Raw genomic sequence first — 16,648 nt, forward strand, 5'->3', positions numbered from 1 at the left:
TATTATTATTATTTCCCCCTGGTTTTTATGTTCCTGCTACGAGTGAAACCATCTGGTATTTTTCTTTTTCTTTCTGCATTAGCCCTTAACTTTTTAAGAATATGTTATATAAAGTGAAATAGGCATGTAAGGCCAATGACACAAAATTAATTTCAACACCTCTTTCAAAAAGTGAAGGTTCCCATTCTCCCAAAAGGAAGAACACAGAAGTGAGAATCTTGTATCCAAAGAAGGAAAAAAATCAATTTGCAGAAATATCTGCAAGGCATGGAGCAAGATACCAAGATCAATGCAACTGAATCTCTTTTACTAATAAGAGTCCCATCCTCACATGAGAACACATACCTTTTTTTTTTAAATATGTACACAGAACCCAAGAACACAAATGCATTTCTACCAAAGGTCATCTTTAACAACTTGGATAGTTTAAAATCCACAAAGCCTTCTGAAATTAACTCTAAAAATAGCAAATAAATTTTATATATTATCAATGCTCCTATTCACCTGAAAAAGGAACATAACTTTTGTTTTAAAGCTTCATAAAATGAACTGCCTGAGTTTATGTAAAAAAAAGGAGAGAAAGTGATTATTTAAACAGAACACTAACAATTTGTTAAAGTTACAACTCCACTACAGAATGAGGTCCTGGTAACTTTCAGACAAGACAACAGTTATTATAAACAGAAAATGGAAAGTGATCCTGTAAACAATCAATCAAACAATGACGGGATTCTGGTAAAAAGTAGAACTGATTTTCAAGTTCCTGTTCAGTAACACCCAAACTTCAATATAACTCTTATTGTGAAAAGTACACATTCTCAGGCCCATACACATCTACCAAATTCTAAATCTTTGGGGACTGGGTAGCTAGCCTGTTTAATATTAATCCCAGGTAATTCTGAGAGTGATGACCTAACAACACAACAGAAGAAATGCAGCCCTAGCTTAAAGGCCTTTCATTTTGTTATATAACTCCTAATATAAAGTTAAGATGGTGAAATACCTTGGGCATTGATCCTCAGTATGGATTACATTAGCCTATATAAAAATATATATAATGGCTAGGCTAATGAAATGGCCAAGGCTTAGAATGTTTTCATTATTCAGAAAGAATGTCACTGTATTATCAACAGATAAGCTACACATGGTGCCCGGAACAGGCACTCAGAATTTTGAGTCCATCTTAAAAAGGAAAAATCTCTGAAGACAGGGTCCAGAAATCTTTTTTTTTTTTAAAGATTTATTTACTTATGCATATGGAACTGGGGTACAGGCCAGAGAGAGGATTCACCAGAGACAGCGCTGGGAACAGAACAGACCTACTGAGAAGTACAATGCTGAGGGGAGCAGCGGGCAGGTCAGGAGAGGTCTGTGGTGCCATGTGGGATCACCTCCAGGGCTGGCGGGGATCGAACTCATGCTGACGTGGCTTTAGCTTCTTAGTGCTATGCTTTAACCTACTGTGCCACCAGGGAGGGCCCCCAGAAATCTATTTTTAATATTTCTTGAGGTGACTCTCTTACACTGGGTATGTGCCAGCATATTTTTGTTAATGTGAATATATTGCATAGCAATGAATACTTAAGAATCACACATGTGTTCTTGCCTTATCTTCTTTCTGGCTTTATTTCTGCTTTCCATATCTTGGTTGCAATCTCAGCTTCTGATTCAGCAGTACTCCAATTTGAACTCTTTATTTGTTACCATACCCCCTCAATTTAGCCACTGTCATTTAGCCACAAGGTGCATTTCAGGAACACAGAAAGTCCAAGTTCTAGTCTAATTTACTTTTCCATTAGCTGAGAACAATAAGCATGGCCTTGACAACTAAGAAGCTCAGACCCTGCCCATCAGCACGGTAGCAGAGGTGCTGTTTAAGAGGAGAACCCCTAGGGTTTGAGGGCATCAGCAATCAGGTGCCTTTCCATGATGCTTCGAACAAGCCGTCAACAAAAGTCAAATGGGAACTTGGTGATAGTGGTGAGGTTTCCCCTCTAAAATAAGTCCATGGTAGAGTGCGTCAAAATCTCCAGGGGAAACAAGAAAAATACAGATTGCTTAGTTGCAAACACAGCTTCTGATTCAGCAGTATTCCAGAGGGTCTCCCAAATTGTATTTTTAACGACTTCCTCAAGAAATTCTTACTCATTTCAAGGCTTGATTATCACTGGAGTTTTAGGAGAAATTCTATGATACAGAGTAGAAGAATATGAGTTTGAGTCAAACATACCCAGTATTTCCTGTGGAAACCTTGGTACACCTCAGCTCTCTCATAGTAGAAACAATACCTGCCCCACAGGGTGGTTGTGATGGCAATATAAATGCAAAGCCTTAATAAACAGAAACGTGCCAAGGACAGGTCAGCAAACTGGCAGGTACAAAATTCTACAACTCTTACCCACCAAGGTGCCATTAGCCAAAAAACGTACTTTGCTATATCAAGCATATTGTGTCAGATCCTGATTCCAGATACAAGTCATTTTAAACAATTAGGACTATGGAGTCCTAATTCCCCAGTACCTCAGAATGTGACCTTATTTGGAAATAGGGTCTTCACAGAGTTGATCAGGTTGAAATGAGGACATAAGAATAGACCCTAATCCAAAATGGCCTGTTTCCTTATTTCTAAAAAGTGGGAAATTTGGATGTAAAAGCAAGGAGGAGAAGGTGGTACTGACGCCTTCCTCTCTCATGGCCCTCAGAAGTAACCAATTCTGCTAATGCTTGGGTCTCAGCCTTCTAACTTCTAGAATTGAGACAACACATTTCTGTTGTTCGACGCATGTTTGCAGCACTGTGACAGCCCTAGCAAATTCCAATAATCTGTTAGCTTGCGGTGCAAGAGAAATAGGCCTTCTCCTGTTCCTTTTTTTTTTTTTTTTAGATTTATTTATTTATTCGTACAGAACTGGGGTACCGGACAGAAATGCGGAGGGTGAGAGGCTTCACCAGAGAGACAGAGTGGGGAGCAGAACAGGCAGATCAATGAAGTAGGGGACTGAGGGGAGTAGCGGGCGGATCAGGAGAGGTCTGCCTCCCCATGTGGATCTCCTCTGGGGCAGACGGAAATCGAACTCATGCGGAAGTGGCTTAAGCTTCTTAAAGCTGTGCTTTAACCCGCTGCGCCACCAGGGAGGGCCTCTCCTGTTCCTTTTATGAGGAACACTTGGCCAACTCCCTTTGCTTCTCAGGGACCACAGGGCTTGCTCTAATTTCTTCACTGGGTACATTCTTAAAAGTCCATGTAGACCCTCCCTGGTGGGGCAGCGGGTTAAAGCACAGCACTGAGAATCTAAAGCCGCTTCCGCATGAGTTCGATTCCTGAGTTCAATTCCAGCCTGCCCTGGAGGTGACCACATGGTGTGGCAGAACTCCCCTGGTGGCACAATGGGTTAAGACGCAGCACTGCAAGTGGCCACAGCCGCTTCTGTACAAGTTTGAACACCAGCCCCAGAGGTGATCCACATGGTGCGGCAGACCTCTCCTGACAGGCCCGCAGCTCCCCTCAGCAGTGTACTTCGTCGATCTGCCTGTTCTGCTCCCCACTCTTTCTCTGGTGAAGCCTCTCACTGCCCCTGCACCTCTGGCTTGTCCCCCAGTTCTGTATGAATAAATAAAAAGAAAACACACACACACACTGGTGCCCAGGTCCTGTTCTCATAGATTCCAAATCAGTGAGTCAAGTGAGGTTTAGAAATTTTTCAAGAGCTTCCCTCGAGATTCTGTTGCACCCCTAGGGCCAAGAACCAAAGCTATGAACTCAAGTCAAGGTTTAACAGGACATCCCAAAAAAGCAGAGAGGCCAGTGATGAGCAGTGGGATTCCAGTGTTAGCTCTGCAAAGTGGCCCAGAACAAGTCTCATCCTTTCAGGCCTCAGTTCCTTCCCTGTCAAAAGGAGAGGCTATCGTGGAATTATTAAGGACTCCCTTTAAAAAAATTACTGACAATAAGAGTACATTTCCCCCTCAAGTAACTGCAAATATCCCCCCAAAGACAGATGTCCTTCCTTCCTTGATGCATGGGGCCTCAAGCAGATGTCTTGTGCCCAGGAAATGCTGGTTTAACCTGCTGAAGGAGGGCCCAGAGTGACAGGTGTGGAACCAACAGAGAGCCCTACTAGGAGAAAATTAAGCCTCTTAAAATCCCTACAAAGTAATCTCTCAAACCCAGGAATAATCTGAGCTCCCCTTGAAAGATTTGTCAGGCGTGACCTCAGGCCACACTCAGGAAGGATCTTCACTTATCAGTCCTGGACACAGGTGTCAAATCATTAAGTGGCTGTCTGGAAGCAAGGCGAGGAGAAAGAGAGCCAAGTTTTAATTTAAATGCACTAAGCTTTGGGCTCTCTACCTTGGCTGCCTGGGAAAGCAGCACAAGAACCAGGGAACACCCCCACAACTCTGCAGGAATTCACTCCATGCCACCTGAGAAAAAGACGACATTTCTCTCTTTACATGGTCAAGTGGACTCTGGGGACAAGTGGTGCACCAAAACAACTCACCAGAACATCAAGGTCAATGATAAACACTTCAGACAAGTGAATTTACCAACTTCAACCCAGGGACAAAAACTACCGAGTGGACTGCTTAAGAGCCCCTCTTCAGAGATAAAAACGAGAAGCAACCATTTGTGTCCACCTAGTTCTCTGGCTGTGCTTCTAGCACTCAGCGAGTATTTAGCAAGGGAGAGTTTCATTCATTCAATACTTGAACCCCTAACTAGCAGCATCTAACCTTAAAATACTGCACCTAGGAGACTTGGCTTTTCCACCTCAACATTACTCTTCCTCAGCACATATCTGGGAAGATTTACTTTTCCTCCCCCAAAGCAAACCTCTAACCAACAAGTCTTCATCAACTACGCACTAAAATTGGTGAGTACTATGTGCCCCATGCTGTTGCAGTCATTTGTGTGGGCAGAGTCAGAGATGGTTTCTCTTATGGAGTTTAAATTTTAGGGTCACAAGATGCACAATAAATGAATGCCGCATGGATAGCCAGGCAGAGTCTGGAGGCTGGGATAGGGGAGGCCAGGAAGACCTCTGAGTGGAAGGTGGTGCAGACCTGTAAATGAGAGCGCCTCCTACCTTCAGAAACCCCCGGATGAGGTGGAGCAGGAGCTGAAGTTGGGGGCAGTGGGAGAATGGTGTGTAAGACTAGTGAGGGCAATGCAGGGAAAGGACAGCAGTAGCAGGCCAACTGCTGATGAGATGCTGTGGAACCAGATACCACTGGTACATGAGGTGTGGTTTTGGCCAAGGGGTGTGGCTTCACAAAGGGGTGTGGTTTCTGCAAAAGGCTGTGTTTTAGGTGAAGGGGTGAGGCAAGCCAAACTTGGGCTTGGTTCCACCCTGAATAAAAAGTAAAGAAATAGGGATGTATTTATGGCAAGGAAAAGTAGGAGAGTGGGAGAACAGCTAACTGGGATCAAGGGTCAAGAGTGTCTCCTTGTTGCTGATGATGATTTTTTTCCTTAAGATGAGAGATATGGGCCCTCCCTGGTGGCGCAGCAGGTTAAAGCACAGCACTAAGAAGCTTAAGCCACTTCTGCATGAGTTCGATTCCCACCTGCCCTGGAGGAGATCCACATGGCGAGGCAGACCTCTCCTGACCCACCCGCTGCTCCCCTCAGCAGTGTACTTCCTCGATCTGCCTGTTCTGTACCTCTTTCTGTCTCTGGTGAATCCTCTCACCCTCCGCATCTCCGGCCTGTACCCCAGTTCTGTATGAATAAATAAATAAATCTTAAAAAAAAAAAAAAGATGATATGTTTTTCCTGGGGATTATCCATCACCGAGGGTAAATTGAAGATACAGAAAGGAAGGAGTACATGTGAGTGAAGTCCTTTGCATGTCAGTGCAGAGAACAGGATCAAATGCATATGTAGTTACAATGCTGTGTTGTTACCCATCCAGACACCTTAGCATGGTAAGGTGATGAAACTAATTTACTGCTTCCTTCTTCTTAATGAAATAAACCAGGTCATCTGCTGAAGGGGGTTTGAGGAGACAGGGTAAAGAGACAGTGGACCTGGCAGTGCCAAGAGTCCCCTTGAGGTTTGTAGTCTTAAATCAAAAAGAAGAAAATGCAAATGGCTATGTGTTTTCTCCAGCCAGATCCGCCAGCCTGGGGCAAGAACAAGATGGGGTTTTCCCAAGAAGATGAGAGAAAGGGTGGAAGGTATGTACAAACAATGGAGCTGCAGGTCAAGGGGTTTGCAAATCAGGAGAAAAAAAGCATGATAGTGAAAACATGTAAGAGTCACCAGGCCAGAGATACTTGCAGGGTGAAGGCTATGTAGAGTAGGAAATAAGGTAAAAATGAACATGTGGGGTTCACACTGGAATACTTGTCAAGATTTTGGCAGAGGAATGATTATTGGTAATGGTAAGGTCTACAAAAAATTCTTAAGTCAAGGGTTGCCAAGTGTAGTGGGCAATGAAATCAATCCAGTGGGTCATGACCACCATATTTTTGTTATTGAAACAACTAAAAATAACCAGTCTTCCAAGTAACTGATGCATTCTAACTTGGAAGATACTAATTTAACCTAAGACTGAATCTAAAACATAGTTTTCAAATTGTGCAGCAGGGCTCTGACTTCCAGTGGATTTGTTACAGGGCACCCAGTGTGAACTGGGCCGCCTGTCTGTGGGGCCTCACCCACACGCTTAAAATTCAGTTATACTGCAGGCACACACAAAAGGATCAAAATGGGTTTATTTACAAAAAGGGGGGAAAAAAAGAAAACAACAACTGGAATATCTTACCGGTTCTGCCGACTTGGAGCTCTGGTAACAAACTAACTGAAAGCCTGGAGTCATGCACTCCGGAGAGCTGTTTCTCCAGCAAGAAGACAAGAGACCAAATGGCACCCTATTTATCACCCAAAGTCCCAGAATGCCTGCTTAGCTCTGCCCTTGGGACCTCGCAGTTCTCTCCCTGGTACTGCTGGGAGTTGTAGTTTTCAATCACTGGGGTAGGGGGTGGAGTCCAGAAAGCAGGAGTAGGGGGTGGAGTCCACAAGACACTACAGAGTTCCTTTAGGACATTCTTCCCCTTAACAGGTTGAGTTTCAGGGTCTCCCAGGAACTATTGGGTAATATAGACATAACTTCACTGCTTTTGAAAGTTTGGTTTTAGCAGTAACTACCAAGAACTAATGAATCAGACCAAGATTCAAAAATCACATTAAGAGACAATAGCGAAGATGTGGAATCAACCAAAATGCCCAAAAATAGATGACTGGATAAAGACTTGCTACATTTACACAATAGAATATTACTCAGCAAACAAAAAAGATAAACTCATGCCATTAGCAGCAACATGGATGGAGCTAGAAGGGATCATGCTTAGTGAAATACTCCAGAAAGAAAAAGAAAAATGCCAGATGGTTTCACTCATAGCAAGAATATAAGGGATCAGAAAAAAGAAGAAAAAGCAATTGTAATAAAGTAAAAATGAAAATCAACAAACAACTATAAACCAGAGACATTCTACAGGGGTGGAGAGGGGAATAGGATCAAAACCCGGGCAGGAAGAGCACATGGAACTATGGGATGCTGGTGATGGCACACGGGTAAATTTGTAGTGGGAAGTCCCTGGGGAATACAACCAAGATAATAAAAAATACAACATGAAGAATGATGTAAAATGCGCGCGCACGCGTTTGTGTGTGTGTATATATATATGTGTATACACACACACACACACACACACATAGTAGCATTCTTAAAAAAAAAAAAAAAGAGCAGCAAGAATGAAAATGGTACAGTGCAACCAGCTAAGGGGAGCATAGCAGAAGATCTGGGTTCAGTGCCAGCACAGCCATTAAACAGCATCTCTCTAGCCAGAGCTAAGAAAATCAAGTTTAAGTGTATGTATGCTGTTCCCGGCTAGGAAGACTCTTCACTTGGTCAGGAAGATTTTTCTAATGTCAGTCCAGAAACTGACACTGGGCATTCCTTAGAATGGGATCAAAGAAAGTCAAGGAAAAGGAGAGTATCAGCTAAGAGTTTTCATGATCTTTCTATTTTCCCTACACTCCAGAGGATGGAGGTAAACAGCTTTTCTTTAAGGCTTTCTTTACACTGAAGTAATTTACTAAAGGTTGGGGAATCTTAATATTTCCTCAGATAATTTACTTACAGTCTCCAAGGAAATCAGCAATGGTTGCAGAAGGTATCCGAGAAAGCAAGTGGGACACTACCCAGATTTTGCTTCCAAAATGGCTCCAGAAGTTTCCTATTCACTAACCAAATAATATTTTTAAGTGTTTTCATAACTGAAAAGCCTGACTGAAGAGTGAACAAATGGAGGTATATACGAAACAAGTTAATCACCACCACTCTTGCCTACTGCAAGTTTTAAACAACACTATGTTGTTTAAAATGATGTTTTGTGTATGTTTCCATATCTTTCTCTAAGAACTATGCATCTTGTTCAAATCAGAAGTAGGATCATTCCACACATGATACCCTCCGACTTGTTTTTATTGGAGTATTGGAAAAGTCATGTTGCATTTTTCAAAAAATGACTTTTCCAACAGTCCAATATCGACACTCAATATAACATGGCCATTTTGGGCAAAATAATCCATTGTGTGGCTGTGCCTATCTTATTCATACTGCTGATGGACATCCATGTTGCATCTAGTTTACTTACTAAAATAACCCTGCAATTACATCATCACACACAGATTCTCACAAGCTGATATGTTATTTCTGCAAGACAGGACTCCAAATATGGGACTGCTTGGTCACAAAGTATGCACATTCCAAAGTTTCACAGAAACTCTCCATTTTCTCTAGAGGCTTTGAGGATGTATGCCCCCTTCAAGAAGACTGTCAGTTGCCCCCAACACAAAACCTTTAAAACATAGGTTAACTACACAGAAAAAAAAAAACATACCTCTCTTTTGTTTGTTAATGTGCACTTCCCTAACCAAACTGCAGGTTGAGGATATTTTCACATTCATTAACTATTTACATCTTTTAGGAATTGCCTGTTCACATCCTTTGCACATCTTTCTACTGTGTTGTCTTTCAAGGACTATTTAATCACACATTTTCTGTCCCACCCCAATTTACTAGATACTTAAAATACAAAAGAGTTTCACCCCCAAGAAATTCACGGTATAGGAAGGACAGGGCATGTTTTCTGAACATGAAGTATATAGTAAACACTCAAAACTATTTGCTGAATAAGTGACCAGCAGACCAAGCATTTTGTTTGTGGTGACTGTGGTGAGAAGCATGGAAAAGAAATACAAATACTCATTACTTGTTCTGCATATTCAGATTTGCATCACTTTGTCTGAAATTGTTAAAGAGAGGAACAAAACCATGGTCTTGGCATTGATTCTGAAAACCACTATGAAATGAGTGACAAATAAGCCCAGACTTAATTCATACCTAGGGGACACATAAATGAAGACTTCCACAGCCAAAGCATTTCATAGGTAGCCTAGACCAACAATCATCATTCAAACAACCTGCCATGGGGTGCTAGGCATTAGAACTAGGAGAAACATACCTTACACACATTGTTTCTTTCTTTCTTTCTTTTTGTCTCCATTCCTTCCACCATAGTTTGCCTTTCAAAATTTCCTGCTTACTGGGGAGAGGAAAGCAAGGAGCCAATAGGGAGGGAGCCTTTGACAAAGTTCAGATTCCTTAACTCTTAACTTTAGGCAAAACATCTGGTTAAACCCACTATTTATCCCCATTATTTGTAATAGTTCTGTTTGGCTTATGTTTTAACTAGTTTCCTTATTAAAATATAAAAGTAATAGGATTAAAAAGTTCTGTGGGAAGTACTGTAATTAAAAAGGCACCAGTTGGAGATGTTAAGCTATAATTCTGGCCCTGCTTATTAAGTTCTCCTCCTTGTCTTTTAAATTTTTTTGTATCCAATAAAAATAACTTTGAATTATTTAAATCTTTTTTAGTACTTCCTGTAGTGACCAAACACCACCCAAAATCTCCAAGAAAACATAATGACTCAACAGTTGTGGAGCAATAATGTCACAGATCACAAGTTTTAGACACTGTCCCAAGAGTCTGGGCATGCCACACACACCACAACATACACACCACTGGCTTGGTAAATTGACAGGCAACTCTCCAAAACACACAGGCGTTTTCTAACCTTTTGAAGTTACAAAATCTTAATAGGAAAAAAAAAATGCAGAAACTTTGATCAAGCCATGAAATTATAATAAGAATCAGGCAAGAGGCAACAAAGCACAAATTACAATACTTTGTTAAGAGAGGCTAGAAAAGATAGATAAATGTTAAGGAAATAGACTTGGGAATGAAGAGTGAAGAGTTTGCAAATGAAATGTGTTTTTTTAATTAATGTTTAATATAATACTTAATAAATGCATAAAATATATGGCACAAATGTAGTTATATAACATGCTAAAATGTATAAACGCACCTTTAGATATATAGATATTTAGAACAGTAGATAAAATTACATACTGTTTCTCACCTTTAATCATACATAACATCTCTTAAAGAAGTAATGATTTGCTGGAAGTGGGGAAATCAGCATAATTTGGAGATTTGAAAGAAAAGAAACAGGACTAAAAAAATAATACATAGATAGCCCTTTCTGAAATCTCTAAAACATTCTAGGAAACAGAATTTGAAGAACCCTCAACATTAACTAGGTTTAACCTACACCAGTGACTCACTCCACGGGACTAATTTTTTTTTTTAATTCACTTTCTCATTGAAAGAAGTACATCAGCAATGCCCAAATGAAACTCTAATACATGTTAGTAACTTTGATAACTTGAATGGATACAAAGGCAGGGAGGAACCAGAGACATCCCCAATCTAAGGAAAGGAAGCCCGTGTCTCTGTGATTCAAGAAAGAATCTTGGAGCTTTACAAAAAGCTGGAGGCTTCCTGAAACTGACTGCATTCTCTCCTAAATTAGTTATGCTAGTTGTAGATGAACTTATCCTGGTCACTGGGTGTTTTCCACAATTCTATGGCTCTAATAATTTCTTTGAAACTCTTAAGTTGGTACCTCTCCTCTCTCAAAAGTCACTGGTTACATCTCTAAGGACCCCTCCTCAGTTTTTGCATAGATATCCCAAATCAGCAAACAAGGAAGATGAAACCTTGGACACTCAATGGCTGACATTCACACTGCAGGCTCTTAATGAAGTGGACAAAGGAGCAGCCTAATCCCTGACATCCCAGAGCAAGTCTCCCAGATAAAAGACGGTCCTCCTTCCCCCACCCATTTATGTGATCCTCTAAGACTCGCCAAAGAAGCTCCAAAGTGCTGACACAGCCTCAATACCGTGGCATCTTTTCAGCTAGAGGTCCCAGAGAAAGACTGGCACGTTCCAACACTCAGCTGATAGTAGATAAGCAAATACGCCCTTCTCTTACCCCTAGGCAAACAAAGCAGAGATCACAATCTACTTCAAAAGCAGATTCCCTGCAGGTCCCGTCCCGCCCCCCCCCCTCCCCGGAAAGCTCTGGAAAAGGGAAGAGAGTGCACCCACAGAATGCTACACCTCAGCACAACCAAATACCACGAGAAGCCAAAGTAAGTAGTACTTAGTGTAATTTTGGCCCTGCTTGGAATTTATGTATATTTTGGGGTCCATTTCTCCTGGACTTCATCACGGCCCTCATGTCTTCAATTGTTTCTTGGAGAACGCCACCACCTCGCCTCATTCCTCTCATCTTGTGGAAATAACCAGAGGTTAGTTTCCACTGACATGGGGATTCTGAATCAATTCCCTTCTTCCAGGTCACTTCAATTCTTCGCGGGCAGCAAAAATCCAAGTTCCCCTAGGCGTCAAACGAACTTCAGCAAACGCCTCCCTTACCTCGAATCCACGGGCTGGCATCGCGGCAAGAGCCGAGCACGCAGCCGCGGCCGCTGTCGCCAGCACAGCCACTGAGGCGATAAGAGGCTTGGGGCTGGTCGCTGGCCCCAAGACGACCACACGCCGGGCTCTTGGCCAGGTCTCACAAACGGAGCACCTCCTCTCTTCCCGGAGTAAGCTCCGGTGTGCCGCGGGAGCGCACTCGCGAACCTTGCGCCCGGAAAAGGGTCTGTGCGCATCACCCGGCCGGGGGACGCCGCCAAGCGCACGGCGCGGGTGGAGCGCCTGGGCAGCGGCGGCGGCGGGGAGAGGGGCGTGTTCCTTGCGCCTCTGAACCCGAACCCCGCGTCTCGGCGGGATAGGGGTAGGCGGCGGTCTTGGCTATCAGTCTCTGACGGCGACTGTGGCCCTCAGCCCGGGCCGGTCTGGCCTGGCTACGCGTTGCAGCCCGCGCGCCCTTGCGGGAACCGCCACCGTGCGCGCACTGCGCGGCCACCTCCGTGCCTGCCTCGGCGCGCAAAGTTTACGGGCGAAAACCTCTGCTCCCCGGCGCCGCGTTACCCGGGGGCCCAGAAACTGTTCGCCCCCTTCCCTCCGCAGCCAAGACCACTGAAAATATGGCGCCCTCGAACGTCGTTCCTCGGTGCCCTGAGGGGATCCCAAAATGCCAGTGTCCAGGACCCCCGGCTTTCTGTGGGCGCTAAATTTTCAGCCCCAGGGGTCGAGCAAGGAAAGGGCGCCGCTCGTCCAGCGCGAGACCAATGGCACGGAATCCAATCCTGCCCTCGCTCTTGACTGGGCACTGCTCCCGTCCCTCAGAGGCCAGCAGTTCTCTGGTGACGAGATTACCAAGTAAAGGGAGAGTCCTGGTACCGGCAGATCTAGGACACTGGTACTGGGTAAGGAGCTAGTGCCCGCGATCTGTCTGTCTGGAGCCTCGGCCGGAGACTTGTTTGCAAAGTGGCGCTGGAGTCGGAGCGGCCAGTGCTGGAATGAAGCCGCGCCGCCCGCGCCAACTCTCCTGGCGCGGGGGCCCGGCCAGGGCTGAGGGGACACACCATGCAGCCGAGGCCGCTTTTCAAAGCCCAGTTACCGGAAACCCAGCAGGAGCCCCGGAGGGGACCTGCTGCCCACGCCAGGAATCCGCTCTCAGGCGCCGGCTGTGAGGCTGCAAATTGCTGCGCCGGGGTCGAGTGCAGTGAAACATACATGTGCAGTAGACAGGTGCATTAATTTAATTTAATTTTTTATTTTCCTGCAAAAAGCCTTCCTGGGATATCAAATCTGGGAGCTTTGCAGGGCTTTTTCTGCATTGGCATCACTTGCGAAATGCAAAAGGAAGGGGAAAAGCCACCCACATTTTCCTTTGGTAGAGAGGGAAAAGACGCGAAATTCATGCAATGTGCATGCAGCTGGGGGAATAGGAAAACCCGAGTGATCCGTGCGCCTTACCGGGGGATGCATTTACTGTCTCATTGCAGAGCGCCCGCTCCCAGTGCAGCCAGCGTACCCCCGCGCGCCCGGCGACCGCTCCGCTCCCACAGCCACCTCAGCCTCTGCCGCCGCCGCTGGCTCCCGGCGCGGAACAAGAGCCGAGGGCGAGCGCGAGCGCACGGCCCGCGAGCGCCGGGAGGGCAGGAAGCGCGTCATCACTCGGGGACGGCGCGGCCCCGCGGTTCGGTTGCGGCGCCGCGCGGCTTTCGGACCGGGCCAGCACCGCGCTGACAACACTGAACCTTTCTTGGATCTCCAGCAGTCTGGTGATGCAGGTCCGCGGACACATCAGCTGTGTCCGCGGAGCTGTAACCGAAAAGAGGGGCTAGGGTTCATGACGCCTTATCAGACCTCAGACTGCAATTAATGGGAAGGAGGGAGGAGGACGGATGGGAACGCAACTTCTCGAGGAGTGGGGCCCCTGAGTCCTCAGGGCGCTGACCACTAGACAGGCCTAGGAATGAGCGAGGTGTGTGCGGGTTCTGATAATTGGGTCGGCGGGTTGGGGGTTCCTACTGCGATGCTGTCGGCTGGGCTGTCCCGCTGCTCGGGCTGCATAGGTGGTCACCGAAACTCTGCTGGTCAGGGGTCATTTAAGACTCTTGAGGGCTGGGAGGGAGTGTGGACGTTCTCTATTAAATCCTTAAGAAAAAAGATGTTCTGATTACTATGTTTTTGAATCAGATATGTATCTCTTTACATTGACGTAGTCTGTAGGAATTGTATGTCATGGAACAATGTGAGCAGACAAATCACAAAATTCTGTGTACCGGTGATTTCCCCCTCCCCCTTTTTTTTAAAACCATGATGTGTGGATGCAAACAAAAGACCGTAGATAAAAACGAGGGTGTTAACTAGATGTCAGAGTTTGATGGCCTTAGAGTGAATTTTCTTTTTTCTGCTTAGTTTTAGTAAGGGACACTTACTTAACAAAATATCTGGCCTTTTCTCCCCATCCCAATTCAAGGCTAGGTATATCCCATCTTCCCAAGAAATAAATAGCAAATTGCTTCAGTTACAAATAAAACTACATTTTAGTATTTCTCAAGCCATGAAACGGCTGACCCTATAAACTGTTGAGTGAGTTGATTTTCTAAATTGAAATTATATTGGAGAAGTCCATTGGGACACTTTCTGTAAAAACATTAAACATTATACTTTCTGTAAGAACAGTACCTATTCTCCCTTAGGCTAATCTTGATTTTATTATGATTGAAAAGAATAATACATGAATACATTTATGTATTCTAGTATAGTTTTGTAACTTCTTCGATAACAAGCTATGAATCAAAAAAATAGTAAGAACCAATTAATTGGCAACTTGAGGCAGTTCTTAAAAAGTCACAAGATTACACTCTAATTGTACAGGTAAAATATTTTTGTGCACACTTCTTAAAACATTCATCAGACTAACAGAATAACTGGTGCTGGCAACAGATGTCGGTTAAAAAGTAAATGCTTATTGATTTCTGCAAGAGATTAGGAATAAGCTCATTACATTAATGCCATCTAAATTGTCTCTGGCTGTGCAAAGAATATTTTTATAGCTCAAATACAAGGTTTACTTAGATGAGAAGTTCATCAAGACAGAACAATTGGTAACAACTAAATTTATTTTTCCCTTTCACTTACTCATTTTCACAGGGTCCAATGACTTCCATCAAGCATCTCAAAATCAGCCTCTTGCCCTGCCCCTGCCCTCTGCAACCTGGACTTCAAGATTTTCCATTTAATTTGCCCTTCTCAAAGTATGACTATGCTTTTTCACTGCCTGGCAGTGAGAGGTCATTCAATATCAGAAGCTAAGCTCTGTAAAAGCAAGGCTTCTACTGTACTCAAAAGGACCTGCACATAGTGGGTGCCCAATAAATACTTAATGGAAATTGCATCATAGTTCACACTCCACTTGACCAGTTCCTGAGGTATTTTAAAAGTTCTCTCTCCTGTTAGACTTACCATATTCCTGGGTTGATAAGATCTTATAATTACAAACTTAGTTCAGTCAAATAATTTTACTCTTTAAAATACTAGCCAAATCCTAAGACTTTCAGAGCAGCAGTGAGGTGCTCTAGGTCATGTCCGAAACTACCTGGATATCTGTGGATTGCTTATCCAATTACTGTTATTTTGTGGCTCTTTGAGATACATCAAGCCCTTTTGCCCAGTGAGAAGAAACATCAATCCTAGAATTCTCTGGTTTTTGACCAACTGGTTTTGGACACTTTATTATTTTTTCTTTTTTTAAAAAAAGATTTATTTGTGCATACAGAACTGGGGTACAGACCAGAGGCTCAGGGGCTGTGAGAGGCTTCACCAGAGACAGAGTAGAGAGCAGAACAGGCAGATAGACAAAGTATACTGCTGAGGGGAGCAGCGGGTGGGTCAGGAGAGGTCTGCCATGCCATGTGGTCACCTCCAGGGCAGGCGGGAATCGAACTCATGCGGAAGTGGCTTTAGCTTCTTAGTGCTATGCTTTAACCGGCTGTGCCACCAGGGAGGGCCCGACACTTTTTTTATTTTAATCTGCCTCAGTTTCTCTCTCTCTCTCTCTTTAACCTCTCCTATAACTCCAAAGGCATTTTTCTGTTTCATTAGAAAAGCCAAATGAAGTCATTCTGTTGCCTAGCACTTTATTTTTCAACAAGTTCAACAAAAGTAAAATTTTACTATCAACCTATGGTAAACTCTGAAATTAACTCCTCCTAAAACCTAAGATAAATATTTCTGAATTTAGCATCCGCCTCCAGTAGATTTTATGTTAGTGACAGGGATCATAGTTCACAGTAGGACAGCAAATAGAACTGATGTCTTTTTCAAAGCAAGTTTGCATTCTTGTGCTTTACCTCTGCCCAGCAGAGGAAAACATGGTGGCAGTTTATCTTTGAGTATATCTAGGACCAGAACTAAAATTTACCCCAATTTACTAAGCCTTTATTTTCTCCCTTTTTCTGTCAACTAGTTCATTAGTACTAAAAGCATATACTTTTTGAATAAAGTACAGCATTTGAAGTAAATTTTTAAAAAAAAGCTTCCAAAGCACTTATACATCCATCTGGAATCAAAACTCACTTTTTCTATAGCTAGATATGTAAATACCAGGCATTGCTTAGTGCTAAAGAACCAGATGCTAAAAAATTGCTCCTCTACTCCACTGTACTTTAAGCCTTAACCTCCTAAATTCCTGTCTGTTCATGCATTTATGGGAACAAACCCAGTAGTTCATCTTGAGGAACAAAAAAAAAAGTTACACCAAATATTTCATTTTTGTTTATAAGGTCATATTTTAAGCTACCTTCT

General features: G+C 43.6%; 1 protein-coding gene across 1 annotated transcript in view; it reads right to left on the reverse strand.

Annotated features, from left to right (window-relative positions):
• TLN2 (talin 2) overlaps positions 1–13,408 on the reverse strand; it is a 403,979-nt gene extending 390,571 nt beyond the window's left edge. The window contains exon 1 of the mRNA XM_004687721.2: positions 13,310–13,408. The gene's annotated coding sequence lies outside the window, so the exon portion shown is untranslated. The remainder of the gene's footprint in view (positions 1–13,309) is intronic.
• Between the last annotated feature and the right edge of the window lie 3,240 nt (positions 13,409–16,648).

Source organism: Condylura cristata, unplaced genomic scaffold, assembly GCF_000260355.1.
Source record: "Condylura cristata isolate star-nosed mole 26May11 unplaced genomic scaffold, ConCri1.0 scaffold00023, whole genome shotgun sequence".
Classification (NCBI taxonomy): Eukaryota; Metazoa; Chordata; class Mammalia; order Eulipotyphla; family Talpidae; genus Condylura; species Condylura cristata.